This window comes from Nesoenas mayeri (assembly GCF_963082525.1).
Source record: "Nesoenas mayeri genome assembly, chromosome: 3".
In the NCBI taxonomy this organism is placed as follows: Eukaryota; Metazoa; Chordata; class Aves; order Columbiformes; family Columbidae; genus Nesoenas; species Nesoenas mayeri.
Genome location: NC_137544.1, coordinates 35,585,321 through 35,610,188, shown reverse-complemented (window position 1 = coordinate 35,610,188; position 24,868 = coordinate 35,585,321).

Below are 24,868 nucleotides of genomic sequence, written 5' to 3'. Positions count from 1 at the left end.
CCTAGTGGTATATTTGAAATGATTGACAAATTATGAAGGTATTATGGCTATTTGCGAAGAAACAGATGATGACAACACCCTAGAATAATGTATGGGAATAAATTGTTTACTAAGCTCTGATCTCAGACTCTGAGAGTAGAAGCACCTTGGACTTGGTGTTACCTGTAGTGCTATCCAAAGTTTGAAATCATGAATGTCTAGCTGTAGAACGGTCTTTCTAGAAACATGTTTGAAATCATCTTATAATTTATTGAAAAGTACAACCAGAGCAGAGGCCACAAGCCAATTTCATGAGTGAAGGATCAGAGGCAGATTAAAGTCCTCTTGGGGGAAGGGAGATGAGGGCATGAAAGGAGGTTTCATACATAAGATCTGGTTACTGTTCGGTTCCTGGATGCAAGGACTGGGTCTTGAACTAAAAGTTTAAGGAACCTCTGGGACTCCTTATTAGGGAGTGGGATCTTCAGGAGGAGTAAGAGAAGAGTTCATAGGGGATCATGGGCTTCTTCTAGGTGCAGCTTTTCCTAGATGTAAGCTAAGGTGTGAGCTATGAAACAGTGGCTCAAGGGAACATAATGATGGTTTCCTGTTGTGAACAGGAATTCCAACCCATTATTGTGCTGCAAAGGAAAGTATAAGTTCTAGGGTATTCAGAAACCAGATACCAGGGCAAAAACAAACAAACAAAAATGTAGGCACATCTTAGTACTGGAAAGTCTTGGTCAAATAGGATGTGTAGACTCTTGGACAACAGAGAACGTAATTTCATAGGAGACTAGAATAGGAAATTCAGATCTTTAGTTTACATTAATGGAAAAATTTATGCCATTTCTGCAGCCACCTGAGTATTAATGAAGGAAGAAAGTTCTTCTGTCTTCTGCAGTATATTCATCTTCCTGTTTGGTTCTTGGTGTTGTACTCCTCATATCTAGGCTGGCCACCTTCATCAGGTACAGTGATCAACTTATCTTACTTGAAAGATATTTACAGGTATGATTTCTCTAAGTTACTAAAGATTTATATGTATTTCAAATTTTTCTTCCCAACTTCTTCTTCTTCTTATTATTATTATTATTATTACTACTACTACTATTACTACTATTATTATTACTACTATTATTATTATTTCATAACTATTATGTTGACTATTCTTTGGTCTGCAGATGTAAGAATAAAATTAACAGCTTTTTGTTCCCCAAATTTTTGCTGTTGATTTTTTATTTCCCATCCAGTTTAGCAATATGTCTGATACTGCATTCAAACAATATATTAAAATTAATGTGAAGTATTTAACTGATAATATACTTAGAAGTTTAAGAGTCCCTACTAAATTAAGAAAAGTATGTGATTTCTCTGGTTTTTACCATAGGATGCTTTTCACATGCAAACCAGAGCTTCCTTAATTACTTCGGCTATTAGAGAGGATCAGGCAACACATAATGTTGTCCTGCAACAGCTTCGTGAATTCTGTATATATGCGTCTTTCTCATCATTATCCAAGTCATCCTGTACTTTTTTTATTATTTTTATTTTTATGTATTTTAATAGGAGTTTGTCTCTTTTCACAAGAGCATTGACTTGGTTTGTTCCAGGATGGCTGCCTTTCAGTGGTGCTACCGTACCATTCAATAGGGGAATAATGCTGTTTGGGTCTCCTAATTGTTACAACTGATCTTCTTTCAGCTCCCTACACACCTGCCAGATATCTCATTGAGCACTGAGTGTCAAAGGTACCTGAGATATTTGCATAGGGATGGCAGGTAAGAGAGAGGAGCTTACAGGAGACCAGGGTACTTCTTGATTGGCAGCTGGAGGCCAGATGGGATCATGCAGGCACTGGATACCTGCGCTTTGTTGATTGAAGTCCAGTGGCACATTTTACTTAAACTTTAGTACAGTCATGACTATATTAAATCTGCTGGAACACTTCTCATTCACAGCAGTGTCACTGGTGCACCACTCATGGTGTTGAACATTGTTGTTTACTTCTAATTTTTTTTTGTGTTTGTGTCACAATAAGCAACAAAATATTTTGCAGTGGTGAGATGCCAGTTTTTAGCACCTGGATTTGTGGATTTAGTATTAGCTAAAGCAAGGTAAATAGTACACTGGGAAAATGAATACTGAGAAACACATTTATTGATTGTTTTCACAGAATTGTATTGTACAATTATCTATCTATCCTTTTGCCATTAGGGAATCAATTCCAAATTGTGTGTTGTCTTTATAGTAAAGTACTCCAGTAAAACTGCCATAGTGTTTTCTCGTTTCTGGACTGAACTCTCTGAGGCAAAAGCATGGGTTTAATCTGGGGGCCATCAGATGCTATTTTTTAAGAGACTTTTTGTTTATCTATGATAATTTACTGCAAGGGAAATTTCAGTGGTACAAGGCAAGCAGGAAAACAAAGAGTTTGGCTCAAATTTCCCTCACACTCATTGAACAGGGACTGTGCTGCCTATATAAATCAGATCTGTCATCTAAAAGAAGCGTGGAGGGCTTTAAAAGGCTCGAAATACATGGGCAGCTTAATGTCCCTGCATCATTCCACAGCCCTGTGGCCTAAGGGGACCAAACCTGGCCCCTTCCACTGTTCTCTAACCTAGCTATAGTCTTGCTCTGTTCCTTTGCACATGTGAGGGGACAGAGACATGCCTTTTCTTCTGTTTGAGTCTTCCCTCTTTACCCCTGCCTGGAAACTCTGCCAAGCAAGGACAGGGCCACTGGACACTTAAGATTCAAATTTAACCAGACATTGGGTGACAGTGGGCACTGCTACTCTTTAGAAAAACAGGGAGTTCTTTGAAAAGCAAACTTAGTGAAATCTTGTTTCTTACAGCTTTAGATGCTGTGATTTAACCTCAATGTCTTCAGCTCCTGTTTCTGTTGTCCTTTTTTAATACTTCTTCCACCACTCTCTCCAGGAACCGCATTCCAGCAATACTCCCAGTTTTTCTGTGTTCTTTACTTTTGTCCCCTGTTTGGCATGCTATCTAAAAACTACACAAGCACTGACCAGCCAGCCAAGCACAGTTTGGTGTAAGAAAAAATAATTTGGGATACTTACCTCTTTGTCAGCATTTCTTTAACAGACAATTTCTGGGGAGTTCACGTCACACTCCTTGAGATTTCATTAGCACCTTTAAAACCTGATGTCCCTTGAAAAAAAGCAAAAAACATCTTGAAATATTAAACTTCTCTATATATTTGTAATTCTGATTTGGACTGGTGTTTGTCAAGATTTATTTACCAATCACTAATACTTGTTGCCTTGGGAAAAGTCTTGAGCATTGCCAAAGAATTAAGGAAGTAGAGTGTTATTATTCTACAGAAACCCGCTTTGTTATCTCTTTGCTAACAAAATGACTTCTTTTTCTGTTTTTCCTTTGAAAACTCTGTGTGTGACCTGTTGTTCAAATAGAGGTTAATTAAAATTTTAAGAGCTTTCTGTGTTTTTGTGTGGATGAGTATCTACTTGACCACTGGGATATATTGATATCCAGTTCCAAGCCTTATTACATAAAAAAACTTAGAGGTTTGGGGGATTTTTTGTTTGTTTGTTTTGTTTTGTTTTGTTTTGTTTTGTTTTGTTTTGTTTTGTTTTGAAATGGTCCCCTAATGCAGCAAAGCTTTGTTTCTGTTTTTGTCTACAGTACAACTGCATATTGACCTGAAGGCATAAGTATTTTTTTAAAGTTGTGTATTACATTAAATTCTTCAGTACTTTGGCCACAGTGTTAGTGCCTTGCCACATGAAAAATTACGTGCTTTAAAATTATTATAGGGAAAAGATCTTCTATTTTACACTTCATTTGGCTTTCTCTTCTGTAGGTCAGATATTCTGAAAAAAAGTATCAGAAGATTTCCACTTGATATTTTGATATAGATTTACTGGCTATATTATATTTAACATTTTCAGAATATTTTTGCTGCCACCATAAAATTTAAGATTCATAGAGTAAAAGGGCAAAAGGAATCATTCCATCATCTTCCCTGACCTGTGCATGCCTTATATTTAATTCAGTTACTAATATATTGAGCCAAGTGTCATGAACTTGATTAAATGATGTCACCCAGAAAAGCTTTCATCTGGTGGCTCTTGTTACATATTTCATGGGATTTAGAGAAATTAATCCCCCCAGTCTTCTCTTTCCAAAGACCCATGTGTACTGTAATTACAGAACATGGAACTCTTTACACTATCTTTGAAATAAGCTAGACATTATAATTCTGACTGCAAGGCATTTGCCCCCATATTTGCATCCAGTCATTTTTGTGGATCTCTATTGCATTTTCCAATACTTTTAAAAATCCCGTTTACAGTAGGGGTAGAAGAAACAGATAGTATATTCCAGAATGCATTTTAAAATGTTCTATGTACAGATAGTGTCATGTTTTCTTTCTTCTTTCTCACTGCTGTCCTTTTCTACATCCTTCTTGCCTTAGCAAGAGAAAATATTTTTTTTTTTTTTTTTTTTTCCAGATCTCTTGCTGTAACTAAACCCTTTGTGGTCATCTCTTGTGTTGACTCCTGATTCTGTAAGTGCAAGGTGATTTACTGTTACCTGTAAAAAATCATGGCAACTGGGGGAGGTCCAAGATGACTAGAAGAAAATGAATGTTACACTCATCTTTCAGAAAGTTAAAGAGAATTTGGGAACTATATGTGGGTGAACCTTATCCCAATCCATGGAAATATAATGAAGTGTGTACTTTTTGAATTCATTCCGAGCATACTTTATCCTTTTGCCTACTTTGATCAACAGTCATGTATCAATAGCCTACTTTGATCAATAGCCTTTTCTTAGCATGTTAATCTGTGTTTATCTGAGTTTCTTCAGGTTTGAGTTATGTTACGGTTATTCATACGATTTGGTGTGCATGTACATATGTGCATGTGTGTAAATATATGTATTTGTCTGTTCATTCCATCTTTCTGGAATAAATTACAGCCAGAGATATTTAAAGCTGAGATTTCAGGCCAAGACTAATCTTCAAAGCTTAGGAAGATCAGATGGTGTTTTTCTGATCAGATGAAATACACAGCTCAAGTTAAATTATTTATATTATTGCCATTAGCACAGGATCTCAGGACCATCTATACTTAGTGTTTCCTACTTGAACCATTCAGTGACCCTCTTTGCATTGTTGAAAAAATCGGAAACTTTGTTTTTCCTAAGTAATAAAATTAACCTCTTACCTTTTTCAGCATTCAGGTAAGCAGAGTTTTTTGGGAGGAGGGAAGCTCTTGCCTACACTATTATCCTTCCTCTCTCTGCCTAGGAACCAGATTTCATGAGAGAAACACACCACCGCGGCTGCTCTTCCTGCTCAGCAGTACTTGTCAGCCTCTTCCCTTAACACTGGTTGTGTCCTTACATAAAAATGACTGACTTTTATTTGTTTGTTTGTTTGTTTGTTTTTGTTGTTTGTTTGTTGTGGCTTTTTTGTTTTGTTTTGTTTTGTTGTTTTTCCTTTCCCATTGGTACTGCCACCAATTTTTTTCAAGCTGGAGATTACTTCCCATTTGATAAATATTTTTAAATACTTAAATATAATTGTTGGTACAAGGTAGTCCTATTCAAACACTTACCATAGTGAAAGAAAATGCGGAGAAGTGAAAACAGAAAATCTTAGCTGTAAATTGAGAGTTGGAGGCCGTAAAAAAGACATTTCTTTTCTTCCCCCTAATTATGTAGGTACAATCATGAAAAATAGGAAACATCAGTCTTCTCTTTTTTTTTTGCCCTTCTTCCAAGCTTTTGGCCTGACCTTCATTGCAATAAAATATGGAGAGTTAGCTATGTATCTGTTTTGACCCCAACCCATTTACTAACATATGCTCTGATCTTAAAGGGAGAATTGCTCATCAAATAAAGCAGTAAAGATTGCTGGTAAAACAGTTGCTAAATTATCTCTTGAAATTATCAGGACTAAGCTGTGTAGAAAGTACTTACGGGAGCAAGGCAAATGATAACTTTATTTGAACAACCCTTTCAGAGTTCTCTAGGAACCTTTGTCATTCTTTTTTTTCTTTTTTTTTTTTTTTTTGGTGTTGTTTTGTTTTGTTTTTCTTAGAAGTAATTTCTTGTCTGCTCTAAGTAGAGGTTATTCAGTGTCACAGATGAATTTGGCAAGGTGTAAGTCAATGCTACAATTTCAGTGACACTTTCAACTAGTCATCCTCTTTTGAAGTTCCCGTCTAGCCAGTTAACTGAAAATATTTTGAAGTTTCTATCTTGCTTTTCTTCTCATTTTAATTGTTCTTCTCAGTTATAGTGCTGTGACATACCTCGAGCAGTGGGTACCTACTGCAAACAAACCTCCAAAAACTACTGAAAATGTAAGTGCTGCTAAAACCACTGGATAATATACTCAGTTGTACTGATGTGTGGCTGCAACCTGTAGTGCTTCCAGTTGCTAAATTCATTCATCTGGAGCTGACTCAGACACCTTCTCATGCCACCTTGCAGACAGACCCTAGAATTCAGTTTTGCTTAGAACATGCCATTTGGTTGACTTTTCAGAAAGCTCCATATGTCAGGAATCTTGAGTGTTTTGAGAACCTGCTTTTACTTGTCACTTGTGTTCCAGTAAATGTCAGCATAATTGAAATCCCCATGATCGATGTCTGGGCTTTTTTATGAGTCTTCTTTCTTCATGCATAAATGCTTCCTGTTCTGCCTTCTAATCCTGCCCTGGAGATGCATAACAGTTCCTTACGACTGTTGTTTTTTCACTATTTTCACTCTCATCTCAGTCCAAACTCTTTCAGCTGTGGTAAGCAGACTGTATTTGTAGATTTTCCCTCTAAGATAATGTCCTTCTTCACGTGAGTTTGTATATAAATGTACATCCTGCTATTTGAATGCTAACATTGCCAGTTCCTTGGTTTATTGGTACTGAGATGTGGTAGTAATGATGCCCCACTTCATTCTTTATAGTAAATACGTAAGAATAAAAAGGGAAAACTATCCTGGATTTCCGTGTGTCTTTTTATGATTCTGTTTGGTAAGTGGGGTGAAAAAGTAAGTGAGTCTTAATAAAAAGACTTCCTTATTTACACATGAGGATCTCTTAGAAATCTGTGATGGAAGATATTGTCTCAGAAACTTAAATAATTTCTTGTCCAGTCTCATGTTAAGATTGATGTGACACTTCTCTGACTTTTGGAAGTTTTTGCAAGGCTGGTTATTCTACATTTTTTGTATGATATATTATGGTGATTTCTCAAGTCTCACTTTTTGTTGTTCTTTTGGATATCCTTTCCTATTTCACCATTTCTAGGGAGTCTTGTCTCATAGTCTTTCATAGCTTCACATATCATCTTTCACTGACAAGAAACCACATCTCCTGTTAGATTTGGCAGATTGCACATGTGAACTAATTGTCTACTTTAAATGGGGGAATTATGTAACCTTTTCTACTTATTTTCCTCTATCAGGAGCAGATACCAGGTTATCCAGAAGCACAAACACTGAGTCATCATAAACCAAACCATTGTCATTTTTTACCCTACCCCTTCTGCTATAACTTTATTGCCACCTTTTTTTCACTTTGAGAAAAAAACAAAAACCACACATCCAAACCTAAACAATAGCTTCTCTGTTTCTTTAAAATGCTCATTGAGCCTGTGTTCACGTCACAAATACTTTCTGGAGTTGCCACCTCTGATACCACCCTTCTTCCAGTGGTCCAAAACAGAGACACTAGAGCAGTGAGCCATGCAACATCATGCCTGGGTTTGGTTCCCCCACATACACATTGCTTATTCTATTAAGATTCAGCTTCTTGTTACCATCTTCATGGATTTCTGCAGGTTTCACTGCCACTCCCAGTTGTCATTTCTTATGGTAGTTGTTTCACTTCTTTCATAGCACTTGCTGTCCTTTGGATCAGAAACCTCTGTCCGGTGCCTGTCTCTCTTGTGGTAATGGAACAACCAGCACCTTCACGATACGGCAAGTCACTGCTCTCTTGCTACAGAAATCTTTCTTGAAGGCTTGCTATTCTGTAGCAGACCTAAACAGTAACTTTTATCACAATGCTTTCACAAGGAAGGTACATCGGGGAAAAAAAGGCCAGGTGAACTGTCCTCTAGGACATGTATTTGGTTATATCTCTCTTTTGGATGGCAATCTAGTAGTGGTGGGAATGCCTTTATTGTTGTCTTCTGTATATAGTTGTGTATTCCTTTAGTCACTAAGGTTTAACTTAAGGTGATGGGTGGGTTTTTTTTTTTCCACCCCCCCCCAGGAATCAGAGGTCATCAGATATTAAAGTGAAAGTAATACGATAGCTAGAATACATTTTGGGAAAAGTGGATATGATACAGACTATAATTTTAGAGGTATTAGACCGTGAGACAATTTAAATTTTTCCAGGACTATTTATTGATACTATTCTGCCCTTCCCCCTTCCCCCGAGGCTCATATCTGTGCAACACTTATTAGGTTTATTAGAGTAATTAAGATCTTTCTGCTTCTTTTAAATTAAATATAGAACTTCAGATGTTTCCCTCAGTGTAGTAGTTACGTATTTTATATAAATATAAAACCATACACTTAATTTCAACTTGAAAGTAAAAGTACCAATGGGAAATAACATAAGACATTCAATTTTGTTAAATACAGTTCTAGCACTCCTGGGGGTAAATTAACTTAAATATAGTTATAGAATGAGGGAAAATGTAGAAAACAGTAGTCCCAAAATAAGCAAAGCAGCAGCAGAGACTAAAGCTGCAGATGTGACTTTGCAGTATAGTACAGCTCCTAATGAGACAAGGTGATATTGGCTTGCCAATACCACATTATTCGAGCAGGAAACAATGATCTGATGTGCTGACTTCAGCTTTTTCTGTCCTGGAGATAAGGAGCTGTGTCACTGAGTAGCAAGAAAAGTAAGCAGCATGGAGGGGGTGTGGGGAAGGGCGCTTCTAAAGAAAGCTTGAAGACAGCAAAGTATGTAAAAATTGGCAAGTTTGACAACAGGCAGTAAAGTCTCAGATACTGGAATCCTGAAAAGGCCAACAGAGTTGGTATATCCTTACTCTTAACATACCTAGGAGCATCAGGCTGGAATTAAGAGAGGGTGATTTAGCTGAATCATTAGGAGAAAGACATCCTTTGCTTTGTTCTGCTATGCAAAATGCTGAAACACTTTGCCAAGTCAGGTGCATAAGCTTTCATCCATTCACACCCACAGTGGAAAATGCCCTTCAAGAAGCAAATCTGTGATGTACTCCCTGCCTGTATTTCTGGTAATTCTGCTTTCCCTGTGCTTATCTTTTATACCACAAGCCATTAATAATTCTATTTCTGAGTTTCTAGGTTCCATACAAGGCACTCTTGTTTCTCTCAGGCTCACGCTGCTACTCCTGAATCAGTAGACCAAATTAGCTTCAGAACAGTTCAGGATTTTTGAAGAATGAAGGAAATTATGGAAATGATGGAAATTCTTCTCTCTATCTGCTAGCATGATGTAGACCTTTAAGGATAATCCAATATTCCATTTAACAGCTAATCTTTCTCTCCCAAACTCCTGTTGTAAAGAATGTGTTTTTCAGTTCCTCGGGAATTAATGTGAGGTGATGGAATAAAGATCAAGGTAGTTTTGGAACAAATAATGCTGGAGATTTTGCAAGATATGCTGTCATACTTAGTTTTCTTCATCTAACTTGGGCAGATTTCTTCTGCAACATCCCTCAATTAAAAAAAAAAAAAAAAAAGAAAGTGTAGTAATCAGATATAACAATAACCTTGTTTTTTAGAAGGATATAAAACAAGCATATAAAAGCAAATGAAAATAGGCTTTCATAAACTGCAGTCAGCAAAGCTGGAGAGGGGTATTTTGCAGGCCTCTTAAATCATGAATGATGTGAAAAATGTGAGGAAGGAGTGATCAGTCATCATTTTTCACTGTGGAAGAACTAATGGTTGTCTGAAACTATTCTGTAACAGGTTTAAAGCAAACAAAAGGTGACTTCATGGTTACTGTAGAAATCCTTGTGGGACGTTTTGGAGGCCAAAAGTAGAGACAGAGTTGGAAAGAATCTGAATAGATTAATGGAGATTAAGTCCGTTTGTAGCTATTCCACACAGTCACTTAGATCCGAGCTTCATGTCAGACACTCCCACTGATAGCTAGAAACAGGGGATTACAACATCGGAAGAACCCTCCATGTGTAGTCTGTTCTTACACTGTTCTGTAAACATCTGTTGCCAGCAGCTTTTGGAGAAAGGATGCTGAATATATGGACCTTCAGTATGCGACACAGCAGAACCATTTGTAGGAAACAGCTGATAGCTTTCTGGAACCGAGAGGGATGAAACACATCTTCACTTGGCTGTATTTCAAGCAAATGGTCAATGTGAGATTTAGAGTGAACTTTACAACTGTAAGGGCATTTGGTAATAACACTATCATAGCTGTATCTCCTGAGTTAAGTCCAATATACCAGATGATAGGTCTTTCAGCTTTGTAATGATAATTGCAAAATGCTAGTACTAATTATACTTTAATATCAGCTGCATAACATGTCTGTCCTATGTGGCATAAACTAAAAAGCAGAAACTCCCATGGGTTTAGAAATCCCTCTCTAACATTCCAAAAGTTTGTCAAAACAAGGAAGTATAATTAATTTAGATATTCCAGGTGCTTTTATAAAGAAAAATAACATCAGGTTTTGTACCTGAGAGAGTAAAAGCCCTGTTTCTGTTCCACAGCCCCTTCCCCCCTGCCATTTCCCCTCCAAATCAAAATATAAGCCCCAGATTTTCACAGTTTTGGGAATTTATTTTCTTCATTACTAATAGAAAAATAAAAGAGACAAAAAGTTATAAAGGGGCGGTGTTGAATTATGTTTGGCACTGGCTAAGAGGAATTTGATGGCTGGGCATTGCTCCTGTGCACAGCACTTACTCATGCATAGAAGACCCCCCAGGACATATTTGGTGAGTCTATAATGCCTGGACAATGAGTCCCATGCTGTGCTCTGAAGAGGACAAACCCTAGTTGAAAGCTCATTTACCGTTAGAAAGGCAGCCACAGTTGAGAGCTTCCTGCTGCAAATGCTTTTCTCCAGCCCTTGTCAGGCTTCCTCTGGGAGCTAACTGTTCAAATTCTTCCACCATTTGCAGCTGCAATTCACAGGTGTATGGAGAGATCATTTATCCACTGCAGTGCACATGCTTTTTGAACTCTAGGATGTGCACGGGAAAAAAAAGTATTTTTCCTGAAGCGTAACAGTGGTCAGGCAGTGGTCGCTGTATGCAACGGCATGGTACCAAACAAGAACATGTATCGTAATGCACGAGTAATTTACAGCCAGTTTTGCAAGGCAGGGAAAAAGTTCCGTACCAGGTGATTAAGTATAAATGCTTGCAGGATGCAATTAAAACACATTATATAAATATTTCTTTGCATTTTGAAAAGTACTTGTTCTGGCAGTGTTTGTGCCACTCTTTATTTGTCTTAGAACATTTGTTTAAAAAAATCTACGGGCAAGAATTGTTACAGATCTAGCAAAGGTCAAGAAACTATCTCAAGCTTAGAAAGCAGAAGTTGTATTTATGATGGTCGAGAGCTCATGCTGAAAAGGGCATAAGCTTATTCCTTCAGGTATCTGACTCATATGGTGCCATGTGACCTCCTTTTCCAATGGAAAAAGGTGACATTTCAGAGAGCAGGTGTTTTCAGAAACAAGAGAAAATTATTTTGAAAATAATTGTTGAATATGAGTATGAAATTTTTGAGTATTTTTAGGAAGAATAACTATTTATAGGGAATAACTGTTTTCAGGGAAAATAACTATTTGCAACACATGGTTCACTGAACTCTTTTTTGAGCATGAAATGCATGTTTCATCCATGCTACTGAGAACTCTGCTCTCTGAGACAATCAGTAAGGTAAAAAGGTGAAACATTTTCTATTATTGTGGTATCAGAGCACATGAAGTTGAGCTCTTTAAATCATTCCCCTGGAGATTTTGGAAAAGAAGGTTGTAAAGTAGGAAAAAATGCCTGTATATCGGAGTCAGCACACAGACATCAGATTTCTTTCCATGTGAAATTTAAAGATTCCAGGAGGATTAACTTTTTGAAGAGGTGAATATTTGATAGTCTTATATTTGAACGGAAGTGGTACAGTGAGACAAATTCAGTGAGGAGATTCGTTTTAAGTGTAATTCCTCAAATACACAAGGGAAACAAAACTTGTCTTGCCTAAATAAAACCCAATTCTGCCTCCTCTACGCAGAGTAGCTGGTATGTGATTATAGATTAAAGCCCCTGAGCTAATCAGTTTATATTATTTGTTCTCTGTGGTCCTGTATGACAAATAAACATGCAACCCAAACAAAACAAAACAAAATAAATTAAAAAAAAATCTCCTGAAGAAACATCATGCACTTATTTGCTTTTTAAAAACTATTTTTTAATTTGAAAGAATGTTTGGGAAGGCCACTCCTTACAGATGGCCAGGAATGCTTGACCTTAAAGCTGATAAACTTTGGCCTACAGAATGAGGCAGTGAGGAAACTTCAAATACCTGCCAAAAGTATTGGAAATAATCTTCAGGTGCAGACAAAAGTCCATTAAATCCTCCACTTTACATTAGTCCCCCAGGAAAAAACAAAAAACCAAACAAACAGGAAGATAAGCCCTTGAGCTGCTGATTGTTTCACCTGAGTGGTGGCATTTATTTAGTTGTATAAGCGACAGAAGTAGCCATTCTCAAATGAAAAGCAGAGCTTAAATAGATTCATGAAGGAAATACACTTAACCACACATTATTTTGGCAACCAGTGTTCTGTATCTTGGCTTTGCCCTGCTTTGTGGTCTTGGTCTAGGGAATATATTTTGTTTTAGAAATTAAACTTTAATTTTTTGTTTCTCAGGACCAAAATTTCTGGCTGAGAGATTGCCAACAGCAGAAAGCTAAAAGGGTAGGGTACAGCATTGAATAAATTGTATGTGTTCTCTCAGAGGTTCCTTTTTTACTCCGTACTATATCCAGCACAGAAATGGTAACATCTTTAACTGGGTTAAATTTACACTTTTGATTCATTCCTTGGGAGCATGTGACTGCAAGGTGCCAAGCCTCATGTTTGGTGCTCAAATAACTCTCAATTATCTGCCTCTCAGACAGACTCAGCATTTCCTTGGGCTCAGTTATTATGAATTTTGAAGAAACGATGTTGTGCAGTCCCATCAGACAATTAGTCCATCCAAGCTCAGAAGAGTAATACTGTAATCAATGGACCTGCTTGGTAAATTTAATGAAGGTTAGATCAAATGTGTTTTCTACTGTCCCATTGTTTTCCACCCCATGGTTATAAAAACCATTGTTAAACCATGTTATCTGATCTGTCCTTTGTAAATCCTATCATTCAATGAATCATTATTAGCCAAACAAACAACAAAATGTTTTCATATTTCCATTATCTTATTTAAAGTTGAACACATGCAGTTAGTTTTCTTTATGTTTTGTTTTTCTTTGTCATGTTCACATCTGTATTATCTGTTCCGCCTTGTCTCATTTTCTTTAAAAGGGGGACAACTGTGCTGTGTAAGTCACTAATCACTAGATTTCTCAAGCCTTTGCATCTCAGCATCATGGGTATCACGGCCTAACTTGTGAACAATCTAATGAGCAGAGAACTTGGTGCCTCTGAGTACAGATCTGAACAGTGCTCTCAAACTTTGTAGAAATATTGAAGATTTAAAATTAGCATCCACAAAAACCACTATGACGAGCTGTTTAAGCTATTTTCCTAGAAATACCAAGAGGAAGTTGGAGCAAGATGTATCAAACTCTTGGCACATAAATTCTGGGGCAATGCCCAGGCTGTGATTGTTTTGAAATGAATGATTGATGATCCAGTAACATGGGATTCGCTGTGAATTACATATATCATCAATCCAGGCATTGTGTCAGACTCAAAGAAAGGACTCATTTATGTATCTTCTTACAAAATATAGAAAGAAAAAGGAGGAGCTGCCTTGCTCTGTAACACAACGTGTTTTTTTTCAAGTTGCAAACTTTCTGAAAAGGGAATCAAAGATTCTGTCATGGCAATCTTGTGTTTGTTAATCACCATTTGCAGAGCCTTTAAAAGTAGCCTACAGATAACCAAGGGCCCAAAGTGTAGTGGGTGAACACCTTTGGATAAGTGGCAAAAAGTGTCTTCTGACATATGGCTTCAAACATGGCTGACTGGTTTTCAGTGTAAGTACCTATGTTCTTACCTAAAAGGTATTCTTGAATGATACTTGTCTTAGGTCTTTCTGTTGTACATCTGTTTTGCCTGAATTTTCTTTTTAACTGTGCCAGAAAAACAATGAAGTCTATAATACATTGGCTAAGGAAGTTATCCAGAAGGAATGTAGGTGATGATCCACTTGCCTTCAGACCCTGCAGGTTTGGAATCACTTTTATGTACATATATATAAAGAACAGCAATAACTAATCTTGCACAGAAAAACTCACAATCCAAAAAATAATATAAACAATTGCTTGCATACCCTCCTGTTTTCCCAGCCATATATATAGATAATATTTATATATATAGGACTGTGAGTTATTTTTGTGCAAGATTAGTTATTTTTATTTCTTATGGTACATCATACTGACTATAGAAATAATGTTTTGTTGCTTACAAGAAATAAAGAACTGAAGCACTTACTAAGTCAAACTCCCTAATGCTGTACTTGGCTAAAAAGCGGTTCATGAGTCTAAGCAGATGTTTAGAACAATGAGTAGTTTATGGAATGTATGTTTATCTTTAAAAAGAGAATGTTTAAGAGTTTATTCAGGCTCAAGATCCAGCCTTTCCTAAAGGACTTTGGCTGCCTGGCTAGATTAGAGCAAAAGTTAATGATCACAGAAAGAAATTTTTCAAAGATCATAAACGAGATTCCCTTCCATTGGAAAGTGAAGACTAAAGCATATGGAAAATTCATTGCTTGTTACATCTTGTCAAAGAAACAGACAGAACAAAAATAATTTGAGCCTGAGGTCTTTTCTACTGTTTTCAAAGATGATATTTGTTAACTCATTACAGTTCTTGATGGATTTGTAGAAGACAAATCTTACAGAAGTTCCTTACTTAGAGTAAATTAATGTTTTGCTCCTGTATTTAGAAATATTTTAAACAATTAGTGCTGGGTATCAAATACTGGTGATCAAATATTTGCCTCATGAAGGTCTGCTTGTGTGCAGTTCTATGGTTCAGATGGAAATAAAACCAGCTTTCTATCCAAAAATTATGCATTATTCAAATATATCCTGAAATAAGATATTTCTTTGTAAATAGCATTAGATGTATTTTAATATTATATGTATGTGTCAGTATTGGTTTCTTTTTCTTTTCCCTCATATTTCCCTTTTCTACACAATGTTTTTGTGCTAGTGGTCTTGTATTTACCCAGGGAATATTTCATTCCCCTTTCAAAGTGTTTAACATTTTAACAAAAATATTTTGTCTGTAGATCAACTTTCTTTTGAATTACATTAAATAAAGAGTCCTTCTGGCATGACAGGCAGAGTGACCATTAATAAAACTGGAGAATCAGCAGATCCATCAAAACCCCTCCCCAGAACTACCATGTCAGAGACAGAGGCAACAACTATTACCTGCATAGTCTAAGAAAATACAGTTTCCAGAATATTATGGTTCCATAATAAAAATGCTATTATCTTGGCAAATAAATATCTGGGCTTCACTGCAGTGTGCAGCAGTTGGGCTCTGTGCTTTGTCTTCTGTGAAGAGGAAGCATGAACATGTGACAATATTATAACTCCTTGAAGTGATCTCTTCATTATGTTGCAGAAAAAAATATATGTGGTGATACAAAGAATGTTTTATCCATAGAGAACTGGCCTCTCTCTGGTGTCCATGCTGACTATCATGTGCTATCTGGACCCATGCTCCAAGCTGGGAAGAAGCAAGCCCGCTTTTGATTTAGAGCTGCATAACCGCCCCAGTGCCTATGGTTCATCTAGGAGGCAGGATTTGTTAACAGGTAGAAAAATAGTCAGAAGGGATTGCACAGGTGAGCAGGCTCCTGTTTAATTGCATAAAATTATGGGTAGAGTGAGAGTGTGATTATTTGATGTGTTTGATTGTTGGGATTCCTAAATACTTGGAAAGGCATCGTTGAAGTGGGTGGAATGAGTAGATGGATGACTCATTGCAACAGTTTAATACCTGGAAATTATTACTGGCATTATATTGTAGCATCTCAGAGAGCAGTATAATTTCAGTGTCACCTTCTCAAGGCCAATGAGTTGCATCAGGAGCTGCCTCTTAGTCTGGCATGGAAAAAAGCTGTATGCTTTAGATTTGTATTGCAGGACAGGACTTGGTGTATACTAACCTCAGGCTGCTTCTGGATGAGGCTATGGTCATAAATGAGAGAGGATTCAAACATCAGGTGGGGTAGCTGCATCCTTATGCAGCGAATACATGTTGCAGTTATATGTATGGTATATATGTGACTCTATCACTTTGCCCACAGGAATCCTCACCCATGAGATGAATATTCTTAAGTACTCTGTCTTCAGTGTTTTCAAGACACAGAGAAAGGAAATCATTCGGCAGAGGCTAAGCCCTTATCATCCTAAGGTTGGTAGTAATCCAAAGCATTCTTGAGCATGGTGCTTAATGGGAGTAACAAAAAAGCAGCTGAATATAAGCCAGTAATCTGGGCTCTGGCATTTGTGAAAGGAAAATAATAATAGTATATTTCCTTCTCTTGATGACTGGCAGCCAGAATACACTATGTAGGACAGTAATTTAATATCGTGTCATTTTTTCCCCAGATATGTTTTTGGGCAGAATTAACTCATGAAATAGCTATGAAACTTACCAGTGACATATCATCCATCTGAAGGAAATTCAGCCACAAAGTCTGTAGCTTTTACACAAGTTAACAGGACCATGGGAAAGCCTAGACTTTAATTTGACTTGCACATATCTATGAACTATACAGATTCTTGCTTTTGTTTTTGAAAGTTTAAGTTAGTTCTTTGAACTAGACACTTTTTTTTTCTTTACTTTCTTTTTTTTTTTTTTTCTTCCTTCTTGTACTTGAACAATTAGGATCCAGAATATATGTTGTACAAGACTTTGGAAAAATATTCACAAAAGCTCATTTATCTGTGTTCACAAACAAACTCGAACTATGGGGAAGATACAACTTAAATAAACACTCTTTTTTCAAGCTTCATCTATGTGATATATATTATATGTACCTGGCACAGTGGGAATGAAAACTCAATTTATGATGGGAACACTGCTTTTAATTCAATAGTTTGGCACATTAATAAAGAATGATTAAATGTCAGTATTTGGAGAAACTCATGTTATTCTAGAAATGTAACACTCTGCTTGACGACGTATTGAACTCCAGTGAAGTGTAGCCCTTTAAATCTTGAAATCCAGCTGCCATTTGCCTGGTGGGCTGTCTTATCTGATGGAACCAAGGCCAACTGAGGGTCTCCTTATTTGACCTTAATCTTCCTGTTAACCACCTACGGCTTCAACTCAAATGCCAAGAATTTTCTTGGCATTATTCCACAAAGTGCTGGGTCAGATTCTGTTTCTAGTTACAGCAGTGCAAATTCAGGATGTGATCTGTCCTCAGATCCTTCAGCCATATCTATTCATTCTTTGTCTAGCATGACTTACAACTCGTGGTTTTTTGTGAGGTTTTTTTTTGTTTTTGTTTTTGTTTTGTTTTGTTTTTTTGTTTTTTTGTTTTGTTTTGTTTTGTTTTGTTTTGTTTTGTTTTCCTTCAGTGAAACAACCATTGTTCTTCCCATGTCTTCTGTGTTTTTTTGGAAATTTTACAGTTATCAGTGTTTTCATGCTGATTTTATATAGTGGACGTCCAGTCTGACTGATCTGAGTTTGGTGTGTTTGTATAATGAAAGTTTCTTACATTCACTGGTACATTTTAACAGCAGAACTTTTTTTTTTTACCTCTCTGCCATTGTAATTAAGGTTAGATAAATGGAGAAAAAAAATTCAAGTAAATATTGTTATGGTTGTTTCCTTCAAATATCACTTTGTCTTTAGCCTCTATGAGCATGTGGCACATTAATTAAATTGACTTTAATAATCTGATTTGTTTTTCCATTTGCATGTGTGTATATTTGTTTTGGAAGAGGCTGTAGTCTCATCCAGCCAGGTGAAGGAAAACATGCTATATGACTTATTAGTATCTCAGTTAATCTTAAGAACTAGGCTGCCAAATATTGAACACCCAAATAATCCTTTATTGTCAATTAAAGGTTAAGCATTTGTGCGCACACACACACACAGAATCAAAAAATAGTATTAAAAAGTCTAGAATGAAGTAGATAGTTTTATGGACTAATCTTCTAAAGACTATTCCATGGACAGAAAAACTGAAGCAAATCAATAGTTCATTACGATGTACTTGTTCAGCTCTACCCTGAAATGACAAAGCTACTGCTGCTTGTTTAGACTCAAGAATTTCTCTAATTGAGTGTTGTCAACTTTGTTTTAAAGGCTACATCAGCTAGCCCATAAAAACTTCTATTAGGAAGACTGCTGAATCACTGAGTAAAGGAGGTTGGAAGCTAAGATGCTGAAATCATCGAGTAGCGAGGTACATCATCTCAGTATATTCAACTTGTGGAGGGTGGAAAAGAGGTGGGAAGAAGCTGATGTTTGCAAGGTGAAGACCACTAGGTTTTCACTTAGCACATTCAGGCTGACCTCCAGAATCTGGGGGATAAATCTGAGGCAGTGCTGTTGAAGGTTCAAATTAATAATAGACTCATGAAGAGTTCATTAATTTAGCCAGATGCAAATCCAATGTGTTTAATTGTCATGCGTGCTTCTACAGACCTGGAAATTAGTTTTATATCAAAAAAGATGTCCTCTCCTGTCCCATGGGGTGCTGGCTTAACAGATTTAAACTTGTGTGTACATTGATTCAACCTGCATGTCAAACTAAGTTATGATCTATTGTCAGTCATGCTCAGATCCTGAGGGCGTATCCCAATACCTCTGTGCTGCAGTTCTGGCTCAAGGTAAATCTCTGTTCCCTTTCTTTTGGAAAACAGTTTACTAGTTATAGTAGCGTTATCATATCTTCACAAACTATTTGAGACAGGATTTTTGGAGGAAAATTCAATATGTACACTTTCTGTTTCACAGCAGATCTCTATGGACAGGAATGCCTCCTACTGCTCCACTTCACTGTAATACCAGCATGTCTGGTAATCCTAAACCTCACTGTTGTCTTTCCAAGATGAATAATTTTGAAGGGCTCTCCAGGTTCAAGTGAAACTACCTTTATTTTTATCTCTCAAAAAAACTCAGGAAGATTACAGTAGTCAACAGCTAGCCTGTTTTTTCTTAGCAATGTTCTTGTTGGTTTAATTTTTTTTTTTCTCTTCTGCAAAACCATTTTCTTTATATAAAATAGTTTTTGAGTAATTCATTCAAACTCGAGAAATGCATCTCTTGCAACTTAAATAGAATCGTCTTCTTACAAATGTTAAAAATACCATAAAATCTTGATTTTTCTCAATCTATAATCAAGAATACATTTTGAAAAATTGTGGGATTTTTTTTTCCATTGCTGCCTAGGAATCTCTTGCAAACAGGAAATGCAGAAAGTAAGATTAGAGTTCATTTTAAGGAACTGGAGAGATAAATGTGTTTTTATTGATCCCTTGGTGCTCTGAGTCACAATGTTTAAACAGGCTGCTGCCAAAAAGTTAAATAAAAAAAATCTTTCTTTTCAATACTTTCTAGCTTTAATATAGACCAGTTCAAGTGGGGCATATGCAACTAGAAATTGTACAACATTATGAAACAGTAATAATTACCAAGTTGGGCAATATTTATACATAAATATCAGGCTACAGATGAGGGAAAATCAAACAGGTTTATGTTAAACAAAGGTACTCCCCAGTGTCAAATAATGTAATTTTAAAACTGCAATTTTTAATTACATCATTGTAGAAAGTGCAAAGTGTAGTATATTCATTCTCTCTGTAAAGGAAAATAGGATCCTTTTCCTCCCCAAAGTAGTACAATATACGTATCTACCACATTCTAATAGTAAAATATCCTGTAAGCTTAGAAGGGCAATGACCTCTTTAAGAGGGGTGACAGCAAAATCTTCCAAGGAAGTCAAAGCTAAACAGTTCACAGCAAGGTTGACCTGATAGTAAATAATAGTCCTTGATTTGGGACCAAATGGTCTGTGTGACCTACAAATTTTATCACTCTTTTTTATGAGATTTTTCTGCAGTCTTGGCTTGGTATCAGTAAGTTAGTGTGTGAGGTTAGTTGTTCTTTGGACTAGTATCATCGTGTTTTATTTTTCACATGGAGAATAATTATTGGGGTAAATAAACAAAAAAATTCAAAGTGAAGTACTCAAAATGTATTTCTAAACATATTCTGAAGTATTGATATATATGTCTCAAGCTTCTAAGGAGACATAAGATTCAACTGATATCACTGAGGACCAAAAGAGTTCATCAACTTTAAAAACTACATTCATTCTAAGTAGGAGAGTCTCTTTCAAAGGACCCTAAATCAATGAGCCTTAGATTCCTCAGTCACATGAGCATTTTTGAAGATGTTGTCCTAGTTGTCTTTTGGACTTATGACAAAATAATGACAAAGAGTGAATTTTCTAAGTCTGTACAGGAAAACTACTAAAGATTAGGGGTTTTCCCTAAAAAAAAATCATGTTTATTTTCAAATTTATTTAGAAATAAATATATTTGTAGTAAATTTAAAAAAGTTTGGGTGCAAGATTGTGGAAAAAAATTGGTCCAGAAAGACCTAACACATTGTAAGCAAAATGATGGTCTGAGATAGAAAATACCTTTATTTATCTTCTACATTGTAAAAGGAAGTTAGCACTTCAGTTAGAGTTCTCTTTAAAAAATCACTTGACATGCTGAAATACAGTTAGAATGTTGTCTTTCTGCCTTCTAAACTGCAGAAGAGGTGTTTTATTTTGCAAAACACATCATAGACTGAAGGCAGCATTTTCATTGTTCAGTTATCTCTCTAAGGCAGTCTGAGACTCACATTGCGGTTGCAAGTAGTGTCCTTTTTGCAATTTAGGTTATTGCAATTTCCCCAAATTAGATATTTTCCAACAATAATTGACATTTACACTCTTCTTTTTCTAATAGGGAATTGATTAAGGGCCCATTTTTTCACTTCAATCTCTTTACTTAAGTCAGGGCAGGCTAAAATGAGATCACATCTCAGTAAGCTGCTTGCACATCTGTATGCTTTTTGATGCACACAAAATGTGCTCATGCCCCAAACTGCCACCAAACTAAATACTGGGAAAAAGAATCTTTCCACTCTTCATCATATTCTGCTTGCCCAGGACTTTGTATAGGATTTCCCACAGCTAGTGGCTTCTGCTGTGGCCACTTGCTGTGCCCATCAGTTTTAAAGTACTACCGAAGAAAAGCAGAACCAGCAGTTTTTCAGAAATTCCTGGAGCCTGTTGTAATTCTACATTGTTGTTAGAACTTGTGCTGAAAAATACTCCCAAGAGCTATGCTGGCTGGGCTTGAAGGCTTTCTGAAGCTTCAGGCTTTTGATGAGCTATAATCAGCTTTCAAATGGTTTGGACAATTGGAGAATATGTACAACTGATGCTTTTGTGCTACCTCATTGAGGAGAGATAGGAGGTCCACAAGTGTGCATTTCTCATTAAACTCCTTTTGATATTTATTTATATATTTTGTCAAATAGTTCAAAGCATCCACTGAGTTTCCTTGGTAGATACCCCTACACATTTTTTGTGTGCATTTGTGTATTTGACCAAGGGTTTCTGCTGCTAACTAGTTGAAATTTTAATTAGTTTAATATATGAAGAATTGGTCCTAATGAATTGACTGTTGATGGACTCAGATTATGAAGATCACACTGTTCTTGAATAGAAATACTTGTACAAAGAAGCAACCAGCAACACTTGCAAGTGCAGAAACGTCTAGAGTTTAAAGCAGTGGTTCAGGTGTGTGTGTGTTTCCCACATCAGGAATGTTAAGTTCAGGCTACTAAAGTCAGCTGCAGAATTTGGATGGGTTTTCATAAATTCCTCATGCACTTTTCTTTCCCTTCCTTCCTTCTCAACCCTCTTCTGCATATGCAAATATGTGAGATAGTTTAAGATATTATGTTACTTTGTTTTTTCACAGTGCCATGCACTATGGTAAATGAAAAAAAAGACCCTCCTTTTAGACCATAATTTCAATATTCTCCTCAACTGATTTAAACTGGATCATAGTAAAAAATACAGACTAATAAAATACTGTATGATTCATGTAACTTTTCTTTTGACAGTTCTTCTTCCTCTTGCAAGCAACTGTTGAAACTGCTCATTTTAAGTCTTTGAGTAATTTAAATTTCTCCTAGATGTTTTCACTAATGTTACTTGCCCTTACAAAAAAATTTTTGAGTCCTTACATGGTGTAAGCCATGTTTGATTGCAAGCAGAAAACAAGGAATGCAGAAGGACCATTAGAAACAAGAAAAGAGGATAACATTTAGAAAAGAAAGTAGTCAAGAAGATAAAGGAATGAAATACAGAGTCATCGTTTATCTCTGCTTCAGCATTTCTAGTTGATGGGACTTAACTATTTTTGTGACTCTTGCATTGTCTTTTGTGTTGACCCTTCCAACCATGATTTCATCAAAATAGTGAAACTGTAGTGCGAGCCATAGGATATGATCAGCAAATGTATTTTAATTTTTCTGCAGAACTGAGAGGATTTATACATTTTCTAACATGTCTTCCATGCCAAGCTGATTCTACAGGATGGACACTGAACAATGAGGAAGGGGGTAATCTGACGTGTAGGGAAAAAAATTCAATTAATCAACATGTGCTAACCTCAGCTGTGCAGCTGCAAGTCACTGGCAGTAAACTGGGGGAATGCATCATGTTTCTCCTCAACTGTAAAAGCTCAGAATCAAAGTGTCATAGAGAGGCATCAAGATGGTTTTTGCCCTCATGTGCCTTTCTGACATGAGAGAAGGTAAAGGGCAGGGTCACTGAGTGATTTTGTTCTGAGCAGGCTATGGGCCAGCAGACTTGCATAAAAAAAGGTTCAGGTGGTGACCAAAGCCAGGCAGTGGAGTAACAGACTGCCTGCATTGCTGCTGTACATAAAGTCACAGAGACTTTCTTAAACTGTCTTGATGCCAGTTCAGAAAACATCTTATCTGTTTTTGTAAGTTAAGAAGTAACACCTTGCCAAAAAAGAATGTGTAGTTATCACTAATTACAATAAATTTAAAAAGAGATGTTTTAACTACTAGAAATAGTTCAAACCTATACTTCAAATAAATGTTCTCTCTTTTCAAGATGTGTTCTTGCATACATTTAGCACTTCAGCAGATAGCATGCCCCCTGGAATGAGATTATATTACAAAATATTGTTCTTTATGTCTGTTTATAACCACAAGCAATTGGAAGCTTATCATACTTACAACAACATTTCACTGAGTAGGTTCAACATTTTTCTTGCTATAAATTACTCATGTATTTTTGATTTTGAGTCCTCCTTATTCTCTATTATTTATTCTTGTTGTAGGATCAGTCACATGATTACTATAGAAACTGTAGAAACTGGTGTACCTGTTGGATAAGATGGCAGACAATACTTCAAGTTATAACTATTCCTTTATGATCATGCAGTACCAAAGACTTCCTCATGAGGAAAAAAAAAAAAAAAAAAGTCCCCTTAACTAATTAGTTTCCTATACAAAACAAATTGCAGAAAATTATAAAAATGGATGCAAAGCATTTATAGTTATGTGATTAGGAGTTGTATTGTTGTTCAAGATTAGACATTCTCTGTCTTGCGGCTTCCCAATGTTATGAAAAAAATGGTGATGTGAGTTATCTTCTGGGTGTTGGTGTGACAGATTAAGCACATTCAAGTGTCATGTACCTTGATATGGCAACTGTATGGCATCTGCATTTTGCCATCAGAGGACACTTGTGTGTTATGCAGTAAAATGGATTTTACTTGCCAGTTTATTACACTAACTGCAGTGGGAGTCTGGAGGGTCTAATTGCCATTTATCTGACTGATCTGACTAACTTTTATGAGTATCTTACATTTTCATTATTCTTAGAAGCAAAAACAAAGGCAGATTAGAAGGAAAGCACTTGCTAGCATGAATTATTGTCAGGACTTGCACCACAAAATGATTCTGCAGAACAAGTGGAAGCTGGATTGTAGTCTGCCTGAACATCTTTCTCAAATGGCAACACACACTATGATTTTTAACATCAATGCTTCCAAGGGTATTCAAGCTTCATATGTCAAAAGGTATTCACAAATTCTCAGTTCAGATTATTCACAATGAAATAATAAAAAGCACAACTCTGAATAATATGACATCTACTAAAAAAAACCAAACCAAACCAAACCAAACCAAACCAACCCAACAAACAAACAAAAAACCCCAAAGACAACAACAAAGAAACCCAGACCCAAACAAAACCACTGTGTGAAGACAGAGAGCAGATTAGTTAAAAACCTTCTCTAATTAGGTGAAAAATATTTTACCTGTACAGGGCTGGAGGAAATAGCACAGAAATTTCATTCTTTCATTTGGTGTGTAGAAATTCTATTAGCTTTTGAAGGTGCATGATTTAACTCAAATCTGTGGATCTATAGCAATTACAGGCAGTGTTTTCATAGTGCTGCTAATTCAGCAGACTCAGTGTTGTGTGTAGCAATCACATTGTAACAGGCTGAACCAGGAAATATAGTCTTGTAACTTCTTTATAATTGAAGAGATATCACTGGAATGGTTTCCAAGATGAATTTAAAA